We start from the raw sequence: 16,639 nt of genomic DNA on the forward strand, positions 1-16,639 counted from the left end.
CATGCATGTCCTATCCTATTGCCTTCCTATAGGGCAATGGGCAGAGCCACATATATCCTATCTTATTGCCTTCTTATAGGACAATGGGTGGAGCCATGCATATCCTACCCTATTGCCTTTCTGTTGGATAATGGGCGGAGCCATGCATGTCATTACCTATTGCCTTCCCATAGGGCGATGGATGGAGCTATGCATATCAGTATATGTTAGTGGCATTTCCCGTCTGTTTTAGGCAGTGTGCTTTACAGAAACCCGGTTTGTTTCATCTGAATGTGTCACCATCATGTAGAAGGAAGTAGATGACCATTTTTGGATGCCTGGCCTTGGTGTACTGACATTACATAGTAGGAATGCAGTTAATAAGTCACCCTGGTGTCCCTGATACTGCGGTACTACAGTGAAGTCATTGCACACAAAACCTGAACGTGTAACAGTAAATTCTATTCTGTTTACCAGTTTTCCAGAATGTGCATGATTTTTTTTGTATTTTAAAAGCTCAGCTAAATCAGTTTTATTTGCATACTTTATTCATTCTTAAAGGGAACTTGATGTGAGATAGATATGGAGGCTGACATATTTAATTTTAAGCAAGACCTGCCTTGCTATCATGTTGAGATTCTCCCTTGAACACTTTAACCACTTCAGGACCACAGACTTTACCCCCCACCCCCACCCCTAAAGACCAGGCAATTTTTCAAAAAAATTGTCACTGTAGCTTTAAGGGCTCGCTACAAGGGCCGCACAACTCGGCACACAAGTGATTCCCCCCCCTTTTCTCCCCACCAACAGATCGCAGCGCTGTACATGGTAAATAGACAGCGGTTTCGCCATCTAACAGTCTCCGAGCGGCGGCGATCGCCGCTGGGAGACTGAAGGCGGATCACGCGCGATCCCCTGCAAAAGCTAGCACCCGGACTTTACGCCGATTGGCGTTAGGCGATCCTGGGGTTGCCACTGCAGCCACGCCCATTGTCGTGACGCGGTCCTGATGAAGTTTAGCCATAGACCCTGAACAAGCATGCAGCAGATCAGGTGTTTCTGACATTGTCAGGTCACATTCAACGCTTTAGGGCTTGGAACACCGCTTGCCCACAATCGTTTCTGGCTCTGCGATCGCGATTTGCGGCTAAAATCTTGCATTTCAGCACGATTTGCGCTTGAGTTTCCCGGTCAATAGAATTTAGACTCACAGCTCGAAACGCTGCATGCAGTGCATTTTGCGATCAAAATCGCAAACTCCGCAGTGTGAATGTATCCATGGGAATACATTAGTAGCAGCGCTTTGCTGATCGCCGTTGATCAGCAAAGCGCTGAAGAATCGCAAAATGTGAACCAGCCCTTAGACTTAGCTGTGAACACACATTAGATGATGGCGTTCTCCCCAGACTCTTTTAGCCAGGTGCTCCGCCCAGCTAAATTTGTTGAGCATGTCATTGGCTTTCATCCTTATCCTCCTCCTATGCTGTAAGCAGAGTTGTGCCGCCCCTGCATCCCCCGTCGCGCTCCACCCGGCTACTTTTTCACGCCACCCGGCTTGAAAAAATAATTAAGGAACAACACTGATACTGAACAATACTATGGTTTTCTTTAAAAGGAAATAAATGTCAGCCTCCATATACTTCTCACTTCAGTTGTCCTTTAATTCTTTTTATTCAATGCATAGCCTAGACATAAATATGTCATAAAGAATGCAAGAATATTTTCGAAACTTATTTAATAGGTGTTTTTGTTTTCTGTAATATTAGTGCTTCTTAGTCCTGCCTTGTGACAAAGCTGTAGATGAAAGAATCCGATTATTGTTCTGGTTAGACTTTAGTTAATGTCCTGACTGCGGTTGTGTGTTTTTCTCTGTGCTGGGGTTTGTGTATTTGCACGTCACGTTGTATCATGCTTAGCCGAGTGGAATATTGTGCTGGGCTGTACAGTGGTGTGCGGGGAGGGGGTGATGGGGGGAGATGTCTGTGCTGGGACTGGGCAGACTGGTGTGTTGTTAAAGGTAATTATGGGGGGGACATGTCATTACCTGTCGTACCACATCCAGCACTCCCCCTGCACACTACTCGCCTTTGTTCAGCCAGACCCGCCTTCTTTCGAGCTCAGTGCGTTTGTGATGCCTTCGTTTCTGTTTTTTACAGTAAAACCTACTGATGTCACTCATTAGAGCGTACGGGCAGTTTCCCGAATATCTGAACCTCTGCTTCCCTTCCCAGCTGCACAGAATAAATAGCGGAGATATGAGTTAGAAGTCAAATGACATTTTATTATGGTGCTCCAAAATCACACTTGCTTGATCCTGGCAGAGCCCAGAGACATCTGTGTGAGGGAGATTACTGTACATTCTGCCCCTGCTAATTTACTACTACTTTTTTGTTTTAAAGTGGACCTGGACTCTTGCACAGGACAGAAGGAAAACATACACCTTGTATGTATTTATAGAGTTTAGCCTGTCTAATTCCCCCTCATCTGTGACTTTAACCACAAGTTGTAATTTGATCTCTCAGCTGTCAGCAGCTGTCATAGCAGCAAATTTGTAAACACAGGATGTTAACCCTATGTCTATTTCCATGGAAGCAGGAAGTAGACACTGCAGGTTTATTTCAGGATTTGCATCTGCAGTAACAAATACATTTTTTTCTGTAAAGGTTGTTATGCTGCTGCTTATCTTTTAGTGCATAGAGGAAGTTCTGAGTTCAGGTCCGCTTTAAGCTAAATTCAGATAATCACAGACAGAAAAAGCTGTGTTAGCATTAATGGGGTTCTGTGGAGGGGATAAAAAAACAAAAAACGACACTTACCTGGGGCTTCTATCGGGCCCCTGCAGCTGTCATGTCCCACACCGTCCTCCTACGATCCTCCGTTCCCCGCCGACAGTCCCAGTCTAATTATGCATCTAACTAGACTGCGGCTGCACATGCTCGCTCCCACGCGCATCATCGAAAGCTTACTACGGAATACAAGAAAACTTCGTACTGCGCCTGTGCAGTAAGCTCCCGATGAGGCGCCTGTGCAGTAAGCTCCCGATGAGGCGCGCAGAAGCTAGCACTATTCGTCTAGTTAGACGAATATTATACGGCGGGGAACCGAAGATCGTAGGAGGACGGCGCTCACATGACAGCTGCAGGGGGGGGGGGGGGGGGGGGGTCGTGATAGAGGCCCCAGGTAAGTGTCGTTTTTTGTTTTTTAACCCCTCCACAAAACCCCTTTAAGGCTTATACACACAACAGGCATGACAAACCACATGTATGTACACACGCCTAGACGGCTAAACAACCAACTCTAACATACTGCACACGCAAGAGGAGTGGCAGACTACACATTCAAAACAAGTACAAGTCTTTCAAACAACTTGTCCACACGCACCAACTGCACACCAACTGCATGATATCAGACCACCATAGACCCGACAGTTGGATTGGGCAAACCTCAGGTGCTCATCAAGTTGTTTGCACGTGTACATATGCCTGATCCTCATCCAACAGACTAAAGTCAGATGATAATCAGGCTGCAGGTTGGTCCGTGTGTACTTAGCTTTAGATGTTCGTGGAATGAAGCGATCATTTGTGAGTGTTTTGTGCGAGATTTTATCAGCTTCCCCCGATAATTTCCAAAATAATTGACTGAAGCAGGTTCTAGCAGTCGAGTATTGTACTGTCAGCAATAACAAGCATCTGTTGGCCGCCTCAGTGTGTCCGCAAAGCCAAATCATTTTCCCGCCAAAACACCTCATGTATCGCAAGGGAATCACAGTAATGGAAAATAAAACGACATTGCATCGTGATTGCGTTTCTTAGTTGAAAAGGGCCCTAAGCTTTTGGCTAGTAAAGAAGTCCATACACTTGATTTCCCGTCGATAGTCAGCAGATTTGAGCACTGTGATCGAATCTGCAGTGAAATGATGCGCAAACGCTGACCGATCGACTATTTTCCATCCGAAATCGATCCCGTCGATATGTCCGCGCGGAAAATTTAGCTTGATCGCCAGTGGGTCGGGAGTGTGTCGATGGCGGCATTCGAATGTCTGATGACTGACACTAGTGGCAATACATTACCTGTTCCACCGGCGTGTGTCCCCGCGGTCCCTTCTCCGCGCTGGGCTCCAGCTAGCTTCACTTCCTGTCGGGGGAAGTTTAAACAGTAGAGCACCCTCTGTTCCCCAGCCCCTCCTTACACCTCTGACACTAGTTGCCATTGGCAGGTTTTGGTGCGCCGTATCAATTGTTATGTATAGAGTGCTTGGGGGGGCCCCCATTGTAAAACTTGCATCGGGGCCCATAGCTTCTTAGCTACGCCACTGGTCGCAGGCCACAGGTGCATGGCGACAACTCAGAAGGCACGGGAGTAGTGCGCCAGCGGACAGGCAAGTATAAGCACCACAGGCCTGGGGGACATGCACTACACATTTGGGGAGACCAGTCGGGGGGGGGGGGGGGGGAGTACATTTGAAATCAGCGCCAGTAGACTTGGGCACAGGATACAGCCGGTATATGGCTGATCCTGGTTCTGCACAAGTGCGGCGCCTTTTAATTACTATTCCCCCTCCAGGCTGCCATGGATAGTGGGGGAATGAAATAATTCGGCTTCCAGCGATTGATGGAGGCCGAATTATTGTGTTTTTTAAGCAGCTTCGGCTCCGTCTTCTGATGGAGCCTACGTTACTCACTGAGCGCCGCTATAGACTGATCCCCATTACAGTCTATGGCAGCGCTGCCTGCGCCCAAATCTAGCAGCGCTGAAAAGCAGTGCTCCGGGGGGGCTGCCAGTCGTGTGGGAATCAAATGCCGATGTGCATGTGCATTGTGCTCCTCTATACCAGGCATGGCATCATGCATTTGATGCTGCCTGTATGTAGTTCTATAGCTGCCATTAGTTCTTCTGGAGTTGGCTTCTGACTTGCTGGTGGGAGATATGGAAGCTGTTTCCAGGCGTCAGAGAATACACCATGCATTATGTCTGCAGCACTTTTCACACAGTGGCAGGATCTAATTAAAATCATTATATGTAATAATAGGTTATTGGATTTCAGTGTGGCTGCACTGAAGGCTGCAGTCTCATTTGTGTGACCGAGATACAGCGAAGCACGCTATACCGTGTCCCCGCTTGTGCCTTGCTTCGGGGACTTTTATTTGACAATTTTAAAGGTTTTTAAAAAAAGTTTGGTTAATATTGCAGTTTTTGGAAAATAAGTTTGTGCGGCGAGGTGGTTATTATTATTGACTTATAAAGCGCCAACATATTCTGTCACAGTGAGATGTTGCGGAGCGGCCTTATAAGGTTTTGTAACGCAGCTTACCGCACTGTAATTAAGTCTACGGGACGTTCATAGTTACATTGTAACGTGTAGCGTTATGGTAACGCAGTGCTTTACTGCTAGACACACACGTTACCAGGTACAGGAAAGCATACTTTTCACTTTTTTACCTCAACCTGCTCTGGTTTGCGGATCCTTTTTGCATTTCTCTACTACCATACTTTTCATTGACTGTATGCTTTACTGTACCTACTTTATGCGACTAACGCAGCGTTAATCTGCATGACCACTTATTTTGTTGCGTTGCTACTTTACAACGCACTGTCCTACTGTGAATCTAGCCGAAATCTAGATGTCCTTTCTAGCAACCCTCTCCACCGAGTCATTCTTTAAAGGATACCCGAACTGACATGTGACATGATAGACATGTCACATATGATAGGTATGTAAGTGGCTGACTCAGTCCTGACAGTGTGACCTTCACTGATAAGAAATTCCAACTATAAAACACTTTCCTAGCAGAAAATAGCTTCTAAGGGCAGGAAAGAGATACAAAGGGGAATTTCTTATCAGCGAGGGTCACACTGTAGTCACTTCCTGTCTGAGCCAGGACTGAATCAGCCACTTACATACCTGATATTTAACTCTTTCAGGCAGAGAAAAGAAAAAAAGGAACACAGCCTAGTTATTTGTGTGCTAGGCACTGTACATACACATGTCTATCATTATGTCACATGTCACTTCGGGTATCCTTTAAAAGTGGGCTTTAAAGTGGACCTGAACTCAGAACTTCCTCTCTGCTCTAAAAGATAAGCAACAGCATAATAACCTTTAAAGAAAAACATTTCTTTGTTACAGCTGATACAAATCTTGCAATAAATCTGAGCTGACACAGCTGAGGTATCAAGTTATAGTGGCGATTAGTCACAGATGAGGGGTAATTGGACAGGCTAAACTCTCTAAATACATACAGGGTAAATTGCTCTAATTTTTTCCTTCTGTCCTGTGCCTGAGTTCAGGTCCACTTTAAAATAGTGTTTTGTGGATGTGCTTTAGTCCACTGGAGCTCTGGTTTTAAGTGACTGCTTTTTATCTGCGAGAACGTTCTTAGTGTTCCACCCATGGCAGCAATTAGGTTATGCTAATAGAGATATTCCTCTGGGCAACAGATGGATTACAGCTCGGTTTAGATAATTTACATCGGCGACACTTCTGTAAATAAAGGTGTCCGGTGAGACTTGCTGGATTGGAGATTTGCAGCTGAACAGAACATTGAACAAACTGTTCCATCTGTCAGGATGTTGTGTACAGATCCAATCAGCCAAGTCCCTGGTATAGCGGCCTTCCCGGGAGAACTAAAGCAGCAACACTGCTCAATGTACACATGGCATAGTGCTGTTTCCTGTGACTATAGATGAGGTATTATTGCAGGTGGAAGGGCACAGTGACCTGGCAAACATCACTCTCTCCTTGCAGCGCTAGGTTTCATGGTTCAAATCTGGGCCAGGACACTATCTACATGGAGTTTGTATGTTCTCCCTGTATTTCCTTGGGTTTCCCTTGGGCATCCTGGTTTGCTTGCAAAAACAAACTGTTTATTGCTAACTTGAAAGAAAGGGGGAAACCGAGAACCCGATACGGTGTAGTATGTTAAAGGATGATGTCTGATGTAAGAATTACGCAATGGTTATACTCACAAGATTGTGTCGCCTCCTAGGCAACCACTGGATAGGCAGGCGGGGAGAATTATAACCTGACCCCGCTCAGGGTTAAGAAGTCGCTCTATCTGGCTCTTGACCCGACCTTGCACCCTCCAAAAATTGTTTGCCTCAAGAAGCGGGACTGTTGCCTGTGAAACGCATTGCACTTTTGGAGCTCACAATAAAAGTTACTTTAGACTTTAAGTAACCTGCCCGTTGTCCGGCCATTTTTTCAGAAGGGAGGTGTCCACCCACTTCCCCCTTTTTAACAAATTTCAACAATTTTACTCTACCTGGCGCCTCTGTTGCTGTATTACAAAATAGTTTATTGCTAACATTAGAGGTTCAGAAAACCCCATCCACATTGGTTAACCTCATTGAGGGGGAACAAACAACAAAATCTACGACTGTATCTCACAATCAGGTAAGATGAGGAATATACCTAATGGCACTGAAAGTTGGAAACCATATTTTGAGTTTATTTAAAGTCCTATTGAGATTTGAAGTATTATCTTTTGCAGCTAAATTTTTCTAATAAAAAAAAATAGCAGAATGAGGTTTTAGTTATTCATCACTTCCTGTGACCCACAAACCCGTCACTTCAGACAAGGGTCAGTGGCTGGATAGTGTACTGATTAAAGGCTCTGCCTCTGACACAGGAGACCTTCCTGTTTAGTAAGCCAGCACCTATTAAACTACCTTGAGCAAAAAGACTCCCTAATACTGCTACTGCCTACTGAGCGCGCCCTAGTGCATAGCTTCCAACTGTCCCTCTTTGGGGACCCTGTCCCTCTCTCCCTCGTTTGTCCCTCTTTCAGAACTCATGTACAGATCTAGGTAAATAGATTTATTTTTCTACGCTGCGTAATATGTTGGTGCTTTATAAATACAATAAATAATAATAATAATAATAATAATAATACAGAATAAATGTTTAATTTACTCTAAACATTATTCCAATCTTTTAAATTATTTCTAATTTTCAAATGTTAATATAAAGCAAAATAAACCAGGATAGAAAGGACCAGTGTGGTTTAAATTATAAAACCCATATTTTTTTTTTATATCTTTATTGTATGCGTGACTAAGGGTGTGTCGGGGGCGTGGTTAGAGGTGTGGTAGAGCTGTGGCTTAAATGTCCCGCTTTCTGATCCAGGGCTGTGGAGTTGGAGTCAGAGCAATTTTGGGTGCCTGGAGTCGGAGTCGGGGAAAAATGCACAGACTCGACTCCTAATGAATTTAAACTGTAATTAAAATAGAAAATTTGATAAAATGTTCCATTTCTCAGAGAATAGTCATCATAAATAATCTATATATACAGTAATAGCTCTGCTTAGTCCAATAAACAAATAATCAAAATTAGTTACTTGTGCTGCTTCAATAAAGCAGTCCTCGTATTTTTAAAGTCAGATATACATATCTGATTGTGACTGTACAGTATATATGTGTACACAGGAATCTTATATATGTTACGGCCAGAACCCGAAGTGTGGCCACTTCTAGTTCTGGCCGGCCACTTCGGGTTCTGGCCGGCCAATGTGCGAAGTGGCCGCAGCGCAGCGGCCAATGTTAGAAATGTTATGTTTACGCCATCTCGCTGCGACCAAATTTATTACAACTTGCTTAATTTACTTAAATATAGCCGGCGGCAATGTAATAGATGAAGCCGCCGGCTTTCGCACTGCCTCGCTCCTCTCCCCGATCGCCCCCCCCCCCCCCCCGTCTCCCATACAATAAGTAGCAGCCGGCGGGGACACGCGTGTCCCGAGAGTTGATCGTCGCGGCAGGGGAATCCTGCCGTTCCTGCAGAGCGGGTGCTGGCAGAAGCGATGTCTGCACCCTCCCCTATCTGCTGCCCCTGCTGCGACGAACGACTCTCCGGCTGCATGTCCCCGGCTGTACGAATATTCTATGGGAGCGGCGGGGAGAGGCGAGAGAAGGGGGGGGGAGAGGCAGTGCGAAAGCCGGCGGCTTCAACTATTACATTGCCGCCGGCTATATTTCATTAAATTATGCAAGTTGTCATCAATTTGGCCGCAGCGAGACGGCGTAACATTCCATTTCTAACATTGGCCGTTGCGCTGCGGCCACTTCGCACATTGGCCGGCCAGAACTAGAAGTGGCCACACTACGGGTTCTGGCTGTAACATATATACTAAATAACATCTATGCTGTAAGAATAAAGCCTGATGTGTAGCCGTGTCACTAATAGAGATGGTCAATGAGATGGAAATAATTCCGCGTTGATGCTGATTTATGCAAATGTATGCACTCTCTTTGCTCATCATTTGATATGTTGTTAACATTTGGTTTGGTGACTACGAATTAAAGGGTACCTGAGATGGATGAAATGAAAAGTTTTATACATACCTGGGGTTTTTTCCAGCCCCCTTCAGGCTAATCAATCCCTCGCTGTCCACCTCCACCACCTGGATCTTCTGCTATGAGTCCCGATAATTCAGCCAGTCAGCGCAGTCCGGCCGCATGCCGCTTCCACAGCCAGGAGCATTCTGCACCTGTGCAATAGTGCTGCGCAGGTGTAGCACTCTCCCGGCGGCGGAGTGTGGGCATGCGTACTACGCCAGACTGGCTCAAGTACCTGGACTCATAGCAGAAGATCCAGGTGGCGGAGGAGGACAGTGAGGGACTGATTAGCCTGAAAGGGGCTGGAGGAAGCCCCAGGAATGTATAAAACTTTTTAATTTCATTTGTCTCAGGTTTACTTTGTTACACAGTAGTACTATACTCTACATATGCACTCTCCACAGAGCTGCAGGGAATCCACTGAGAATGTTGTGCACATTGAACACAGAGGTGTTGTCTATCACCCATAAACCTGGTTCAGATTGTACCTGAAGAATGTGTAATGGAGGAAGAATCGCCTCATTCCCCTGCAGAGTACCTGCACATCATTCTTACATGTACCCACAGTTACATTGCCTAGGGCCTGATAGATGTTTGTTCTGGTCTGTACCTTTTACAAGTACTCTTACCAAGGACTAGTTTTAGTCTATGACTAAAGGGAATAAATATGGCAGTCTACATATCCTTCTCACTTCAGTTGTCTTTTAAAATTCCTAAACGTTGGCAGTTAAGAGACTAATTTCATGTTACATACTTTCATTCAACAAGATTGTAATATGCAAATTAGAGGAGTCGGAGTCTAGGAGTCGGAGTCGGTGGAATCCTAACTGAGGAGTTGATGGATTTTTGTACCGACTCCACAGCCCTGTTCTGATCTCAAAAAGTTGGGAGGTAGGCTAATGGCTGCAGCTCTAGCATGGTATAAATGTTTTGTGTTTTTGTCTTGTCTCCATTGTAATGCTGGGGGAAATGTAGTGTGGCATCTATTAAGATGGCAGCACACTATTTACTTTTTATGTACAATCAGCAAATTAAGTTGATAATTTTATCGGCTTGAGGGAGAATTGATTATGTTCCATTCTATGCAGTCAATGGAAATTGGCAAATACAGTGGTGTGAAAAACTATTTGCCCCCTTCCTGATTTCTTATTCTTTTGCATGTTTGTCACACTTAAATGTTTCTGCTCATCAAAAACCATTAACTATAAGTCAAAGATAACATAATTGAACACAAAATGCAGTTTTAAATAATGGTTTTTATTATTTAGTGAGAAAAAAACCTCAAAACGTACATGGCCCTGTGTGAAAAAGAAATTGCCCCCTGAACCTAATAACTGGTTGGGCCACCCTTAGCAGCAATAACTGCAATCAAGCGTTTGCGATAACTTGCAACAAGTCTTTTACAGCGCTCTGGAGGAATGTTGGCCAACTCATCTTTGCAGAATTGTTGTAATTCAACTTTATTTGAGGGTTTTCTAGCATGAACCGCCTTTTTAAGGTCATGCCACAACATCTCAATAGGATTCAGGTCAGGACTTTGACTAGGCCACTCCAAAGTCTTTATTTTGTTTTTCTTCAGCCATTCAGAGGTGGATTTGCTGGTGTGTTTTGTGTCATTGTCCTGCTGCAGCACCCAAGATCGCTTCAGCTTGAGTTGACGAACAGATGACCGGAAATTCTCCTTCAGGATCTTTTGGTAGACATTAGAATTCATGGTTCCATCTATCACAGCAAGCCTTCCAGGTCCTGAAGCAGCAAAACAACCCCAGACCATCACACTACCACCACCATATTTTACTGTTGGTATGATGTTCTTTTGCTGGAATGCTGTGATACTTCTACGCCACATGTAACAGGACACACACCTTCCAAAAAGTTCAACTTTTGTCTCGTCGGTCCACAAGGTATTTTCCCAAAAGTCTTGGCAATCATTGGGATGTTTTTTAGCAAAATTGTGACGAGCCTTAATGTTCTTTTTGCTTAAAAGTGGTTTGCGCCTTGGATATCTGCCATGCAGGTCGTTTTTGCCCAGTCTCTTTCTAATGATGGAGTCGTGAACTCTGACCTTAATTGAGGCAAGTGAGGCCTGCAGTTCTTTAGATGTTGTCCTGGGGTCTTTTGTGGCCTCTCGGATGAGTTTTCTCTGCGCTCTTGGAGTAATTTTGGTCGGCCGGCCACTCCTGGGAAGGTTCATCACTGTTCCATGTTTTTGCCATTTGTAGATAATGGCTCTCACTGTGGTTCGCTTGAGTCCCAAAGCTTTAGAAATGGCTTTATAACCTTTACCAGACTGATAGATCTCAATTACAGTACTTTTGTTCTCATTTGTTCCTGAATTTCTTTGGATCTTGGCATGATGTCTAGCTTTTGAAGTGCTTTTGGTCTACTTCTGTGTCAGATAGCTCCTATTTAAGTGATTTCTTGATTGAAACAGATGTGGCAGTAATCAGGCCTGGGGGTGACTACAGAAATTGAACTCAGGTGTGATAAACCACAGTTAAGTTATTTTTTAACAAGGAGGGCAATCACTTTTTCACACAGGGCCATGTAGATGTGGCGTTTTTTTTCTCACTAAAAAAATAAAAACCATCATTTAAAACTGCATTTTGTGTTCAATTATGTTATCGTTGACTAATAGTTAACGGTTTTTGATGAGCAGAAACATTTAAGTGTGGCAAACATGCAAAAGAATAAGAAATCAGGAAGGGGGCAAATAGTTTTTCACACCACTGTATCTGACCAAATCGACCAATTTACGCAATCGGACAGGATTGAAGATACCGGTCGATCGCAATTCATGATTTTGATAGACTCAGACGAGACAGGCAAAAACGGTGCAGGAAATTTGGTTTTACCAGGCGCCACCATAGGCTGTGACGTTAATGTGAATTAAGACTGAGACTGAGCCCAAACTTATCTAAACCTATAGCGTTATTTGGACGCCAGCAATAGCTGGAAGCGGAATTGCGTCTTACCCTGAGTCCATGGTGACCTGGAGCGAGTATAGTCCTTTCCCTGGGACTTTTGCAGGAGTGGGGTGAGTTGTTTTTCTGCTTTTAGAGATGCCTTAATTATATGTACACTGAGGGCTGGTGCACACCAAAACCCGCTAGCAGATCCGCAAAATGCTAGCAGATTTTTAAACGCTTTTTTTTATTTTTATGAGGCGTTTTGCTAGCGTTTTGCGGATTGCTGCTGCGGTTTTCAGTATAGTAGATTTCATATATTGTTACAGTAAAGCTGTTACTGAACAGCTTCTGTAACAAAAACGCCTGCAAAACCGCTCTGAAGTGCCGTTTTTCAGAGCGGTTTGCGTTTTTCCTATACTTAACATTGAGGCAGAAACGCACCCGCAATCCAAAAAATGCCTCACCCAGGCATTTTTCGTTTCTGCAAAACGCCCCCCGCTCTGGTGTGCACCACCCCATTGAGATACATTGACCAAGCAGATCCGCAGCCGCAAGCGGATCTGAAAACGCCCAAAAAGCCGCTCGGTGTGCACCAGCCCTGACACAGAATTTATTTTAGGTTTTAGATCATGAATAGGGATGCTCATTCTGATTCCGCGGAAATGCAATTTCCGAAATTCCGATCGAAAATTGCATTTCCGCATCGGAATGCGGAAATCGGTAATGCAAGTGCGTTAGGCGGATTTCCGCCGGAAATCGCGGAAATTCTGCCCGACTTTAACATTGATTTTCTCAAAAACTGTAAGATCTTTTTGAAGACTTTTTTTTTTGCATCTTGTTCACAAGATTCTGTTTAATAAACCCTGAAAATGTGGTGTTTCTAGGACGTACGGGGGCTTTGCTATTAACCGTTAAAGTCGGCGGATTTTTCCTGAAATGTAAATGCAGAAAATCTGCTTCTGCCTATTTTCTGCATTTACATTACAGGAAAAATCCGCCGACTTTAAGGCCTGGAACCCACTGAAAAGCTAGCTAGCGTATCGCTAGCTAGCGTATCGCAGTGCTGCCAAAACGCTGCCAAAAGCGCTCCTGTGGGTTCCAGCCCTAACGGGTAATAGCAAAGCCCCCGTACGTCCTAGAAACACCAAATTTTCAGGGTTTATTAAACAGAATCTTCTGAACAAGATGTGAAATTTTTTTTTCAAAAAGACCTTATAGTTTTTGAGAAAATCGATGTTAAAGTCGGGCGGAATTTGCGCAATTTCCGGCGGAAATTCCGCATTGGAATGCGGAAATTGGTAGCGGAAAGCGGAATCGGTATTTGGCAATGGCAAAATGCGGATTTACCGCGGAATCGGAAATTGGCATTTCCGACCATCCCTAATCATGAAGGCATAACATCGTTTAGCTCAACAGTGAAGGAGAATAGCATAGGATCTCTCTTGCATTGTCTGGGCAATTAATTGATTGACTTTCCATCAAACACACTGTAGTTGGTCACCCAATAATGCTGATGTGAAGAGAGGTCAAAAAAGGTGACAGGTGGGCCACTTGACACCCACTAGGCCCCAAGCACCTGTCTAGGTTGCCTGGTGGATGATCCTGTTCTGGGTTGAATCCCAAGTTAGGGCTGGTGCACACCAAGAGCGGTTGTGAGCATTTTAAAAAACTTTCGGGCTGAAAACCGCTTGGCTAATGTATTTCAAAGAGATGGTGCACACCAGAGTGGTTCGTTTTTTTTCCCTCCCAAATGCAAACTCTGTTCCTGCAGCATTTTTGCAGTTTACTGAGGTGTTTCTGCCTCAATTTAAAGTATAGGAAAGTGGAAAACCGTTCTGTAAAAAGCTAGATCAGAGCGGTTTTCCAAGCGTTTTTGTTACAGAAGCTGTTCAGTTACAGTAACGATCTATGAAATCTGCTACACAAAAACGCTCCAAAAAACACCAGGCATGTTTAGAAAATCTCTAAACATGCCTAGAATCGCTCTGAAAAACCTCTTCAAAAACCGCTAGCATTTGTGGATCCGCTAGCGGTTTTTGGTGTGCACTGGCCCATACTGAGCTGCACTGCAGTTTGCCATGTAGATTTGAGTTATAATACCGGTATTTCATCCACCACTTTGCTTCTATAGACTGTACTTCGTTATAAACTTGGATGGTGTTAGAATCTACTGGTAAGATATAATTTATATTTGGGGAGGAGTGGTGTCATGTCAATGAAATGTGTGAGACATGCGTGTGCAATAGATCATGCTTGGAAACAGATGCCACACCTGTAGAATAAACCTGTATAAGGAGAGCGCAGGTGCTGCACTCATAGTAATTTATGGCATACGGATGGAATGAAGGGAAGACATTTGGAATGTGTAACTGGAGAGCAGCAGTAATGATACACCTGTGAATTATAGCCTGGGGGATAATAGAACATGGATTGCAATGATAATCCTTCTGTAAAATGTAACCTGTGTGTCGAGGAGTAATGTAACCGTAAAATACATTAGCCTTGGGGAGGGTTAACATACCTGCATAAATAAAATATGATTTAAAGCGCAACAGCAGCGATCAAAATAATTGGACTTCATCTCATTCAGTAGTTTATACCTCCTTTCCCATGAGAAATCTTTCCCTTTTCTTCAATAGATCATCAGAGGCATCTGTATGGCTAATGTTGTTGTGAAACCCCTCCTATGGTGTGATGTCATAACCATATGGTCATGACAGTTCCTTTCTGTCAACCTTGTTGCATTGTGGGAAATAACGGTTATTTCCAACTGTCAAGCAACCAGTATCTCTCCCTCTGTGCACATGTATATCTATAAAAGAGGAAAATAAAACCTTTTAGCCTATCGCAATGTTAGTGGTTGTGGTTATAGGTAATGGCAGTTGGTCCTGTTTTTTTCATGTCTACCAGTAGTAAAGATGATTACATGCAGACTCATTATGGATCAACAAATTACCTGGCGAATAACAATCCTTTCTTGATATCGCTTCTATTTTTTTACTTCTGACTTAGCAATGTATTGATTTATTTTTCTCCCCACTTCTATTTTTCGGTACAATTCCTCTTTAAATGTTTTGGAAATAAGTAGAGAACCTCCTCCATATCGGTAAAGCCAATCATTGAGTGTGCTTTGATAGTGCCGCCCCCCTCTATCTGATCACAGGGCTGGCCTTACCACACAGGCAAAGAGAGCATGTGCCCTGGGCCCCGCCCTGCCTAGAATTTAATAAGGCAAACCTGCAATAGCAATCACAGCCCTAAAGCCCATGTTTGGCCCATTTTGCCACCTCCATGTGGTATGAGGCATCAGATTTTGAATACTATGAGCAGATTGTGTAGATAAGCCCTCATACTACATGGAGGGGGGTAAAATTGGTCTCATAAAATTGAATGTGTGTACTAAGCATTAAGGTGGCCACACACCATTCAATTAAAAGACCCAATTTTTCACCAATTCAATAATTACGATCGGTTGTGCCACAAAATCGAGAGCTTTTCTTTGTATTCGATCGAGAAATCCGATCGTATTTCCAATTTTTTTCGATTTTTGGAGATTGGACATGTTGGAAATTTCAGATCAACTTTATCAAGAATTGTACGGTGTTTGATGGATTATCAATTACTTGATATACGGTTCCAATCCATTATTTCTCAGCTTTCAATAATTTTATTCACGATTGGGGAAAAATGAACATAGGTGTGTGGTACATTGGTCAGATTTTTTAATTGTTACAATCAGTCAGAAAATGTGATTGCTGTTCTTAAAGGAACCCTGAGCAGTAATGTAAATGTGTAAATGTGTTTTGCGACACCCGGGCTGGGTGTGGGGCTGGCTCTTTCTGGACCTTGATGCATGGCGTCATCACGGCGGCCGGCATGACAGGTCTGCGCATGCGCGGTTGTCTAACTCTAAACTGCACATGCACAGACCTGTTATGCCGGCCGCCGTGATGACATGTAGCAGCCGGCGGCCTCCTCAATCTTTCTCATCTCCCTCGTCCTGTTTGTCCACTGATCAAGGGAATTCTCCGTCCTCCATTTTGAAAATGGCCATTATCCCATAACAGCTTCCTGGTCAGCACACTGTTAAACTGTAATATCGCCCACTTGAGCCATAGGGAAACATGGCGTTGGACGTATGTCTTTTTTTCAATTCAAAGAACTATGGACATAACCTTGCACATTCAGTTGTAACTGACAGCAGCTGATAAATAACTGACAGCAACTGGTATATTTCAGTTCTGACAAAATATTGTCAGAACTGGAAGGGATCACTGTAAGAAGAAAATGGTGAGCTTCTGAGAGAAACTGGTGGAGAGGTTAGTATGTAATATTCATTTGCAGCTACGTCCTGTGTTTATTTTAAATCATTTTACTCAGTTCAGGATCCCTTTTAAGTTACATTGTTAATATTTACA

At 43.9% G+C, this 16,639-nt stretch overlaps 1 protein-coding gene across 8 annotated transcripts in view; it reads left to right on the forward strand.

Moving 5' to 3' along the window:
- PPP1R13B (protein phosphatase 1 regulatory subunit 13B) overlaps positions 1-16,639 on the forward strand; it is a 209,595-nt gene that overhangs the window by 112,008 nt on the left and 80,948 nt on the right. The gene's annotated exons all lie outside the window — the stretch shown is intronic.

Source organism: Hyperolius riggenbachi, chromosome 9, assembly GCF_040937935.1.
Source record: "Hyperolius riggenbachi isolate aHypRig1 chromosome 9, aHypRig1.pri, whole genome shotgun sequence".
NCBI classification, from domain to species: domain Eukaryota; kingdom Metazoa; phylum Chordata; class Amphibia; order Anura; family Hyperoliidae; genus Hyperolius; species Hyperolius riggenbachi.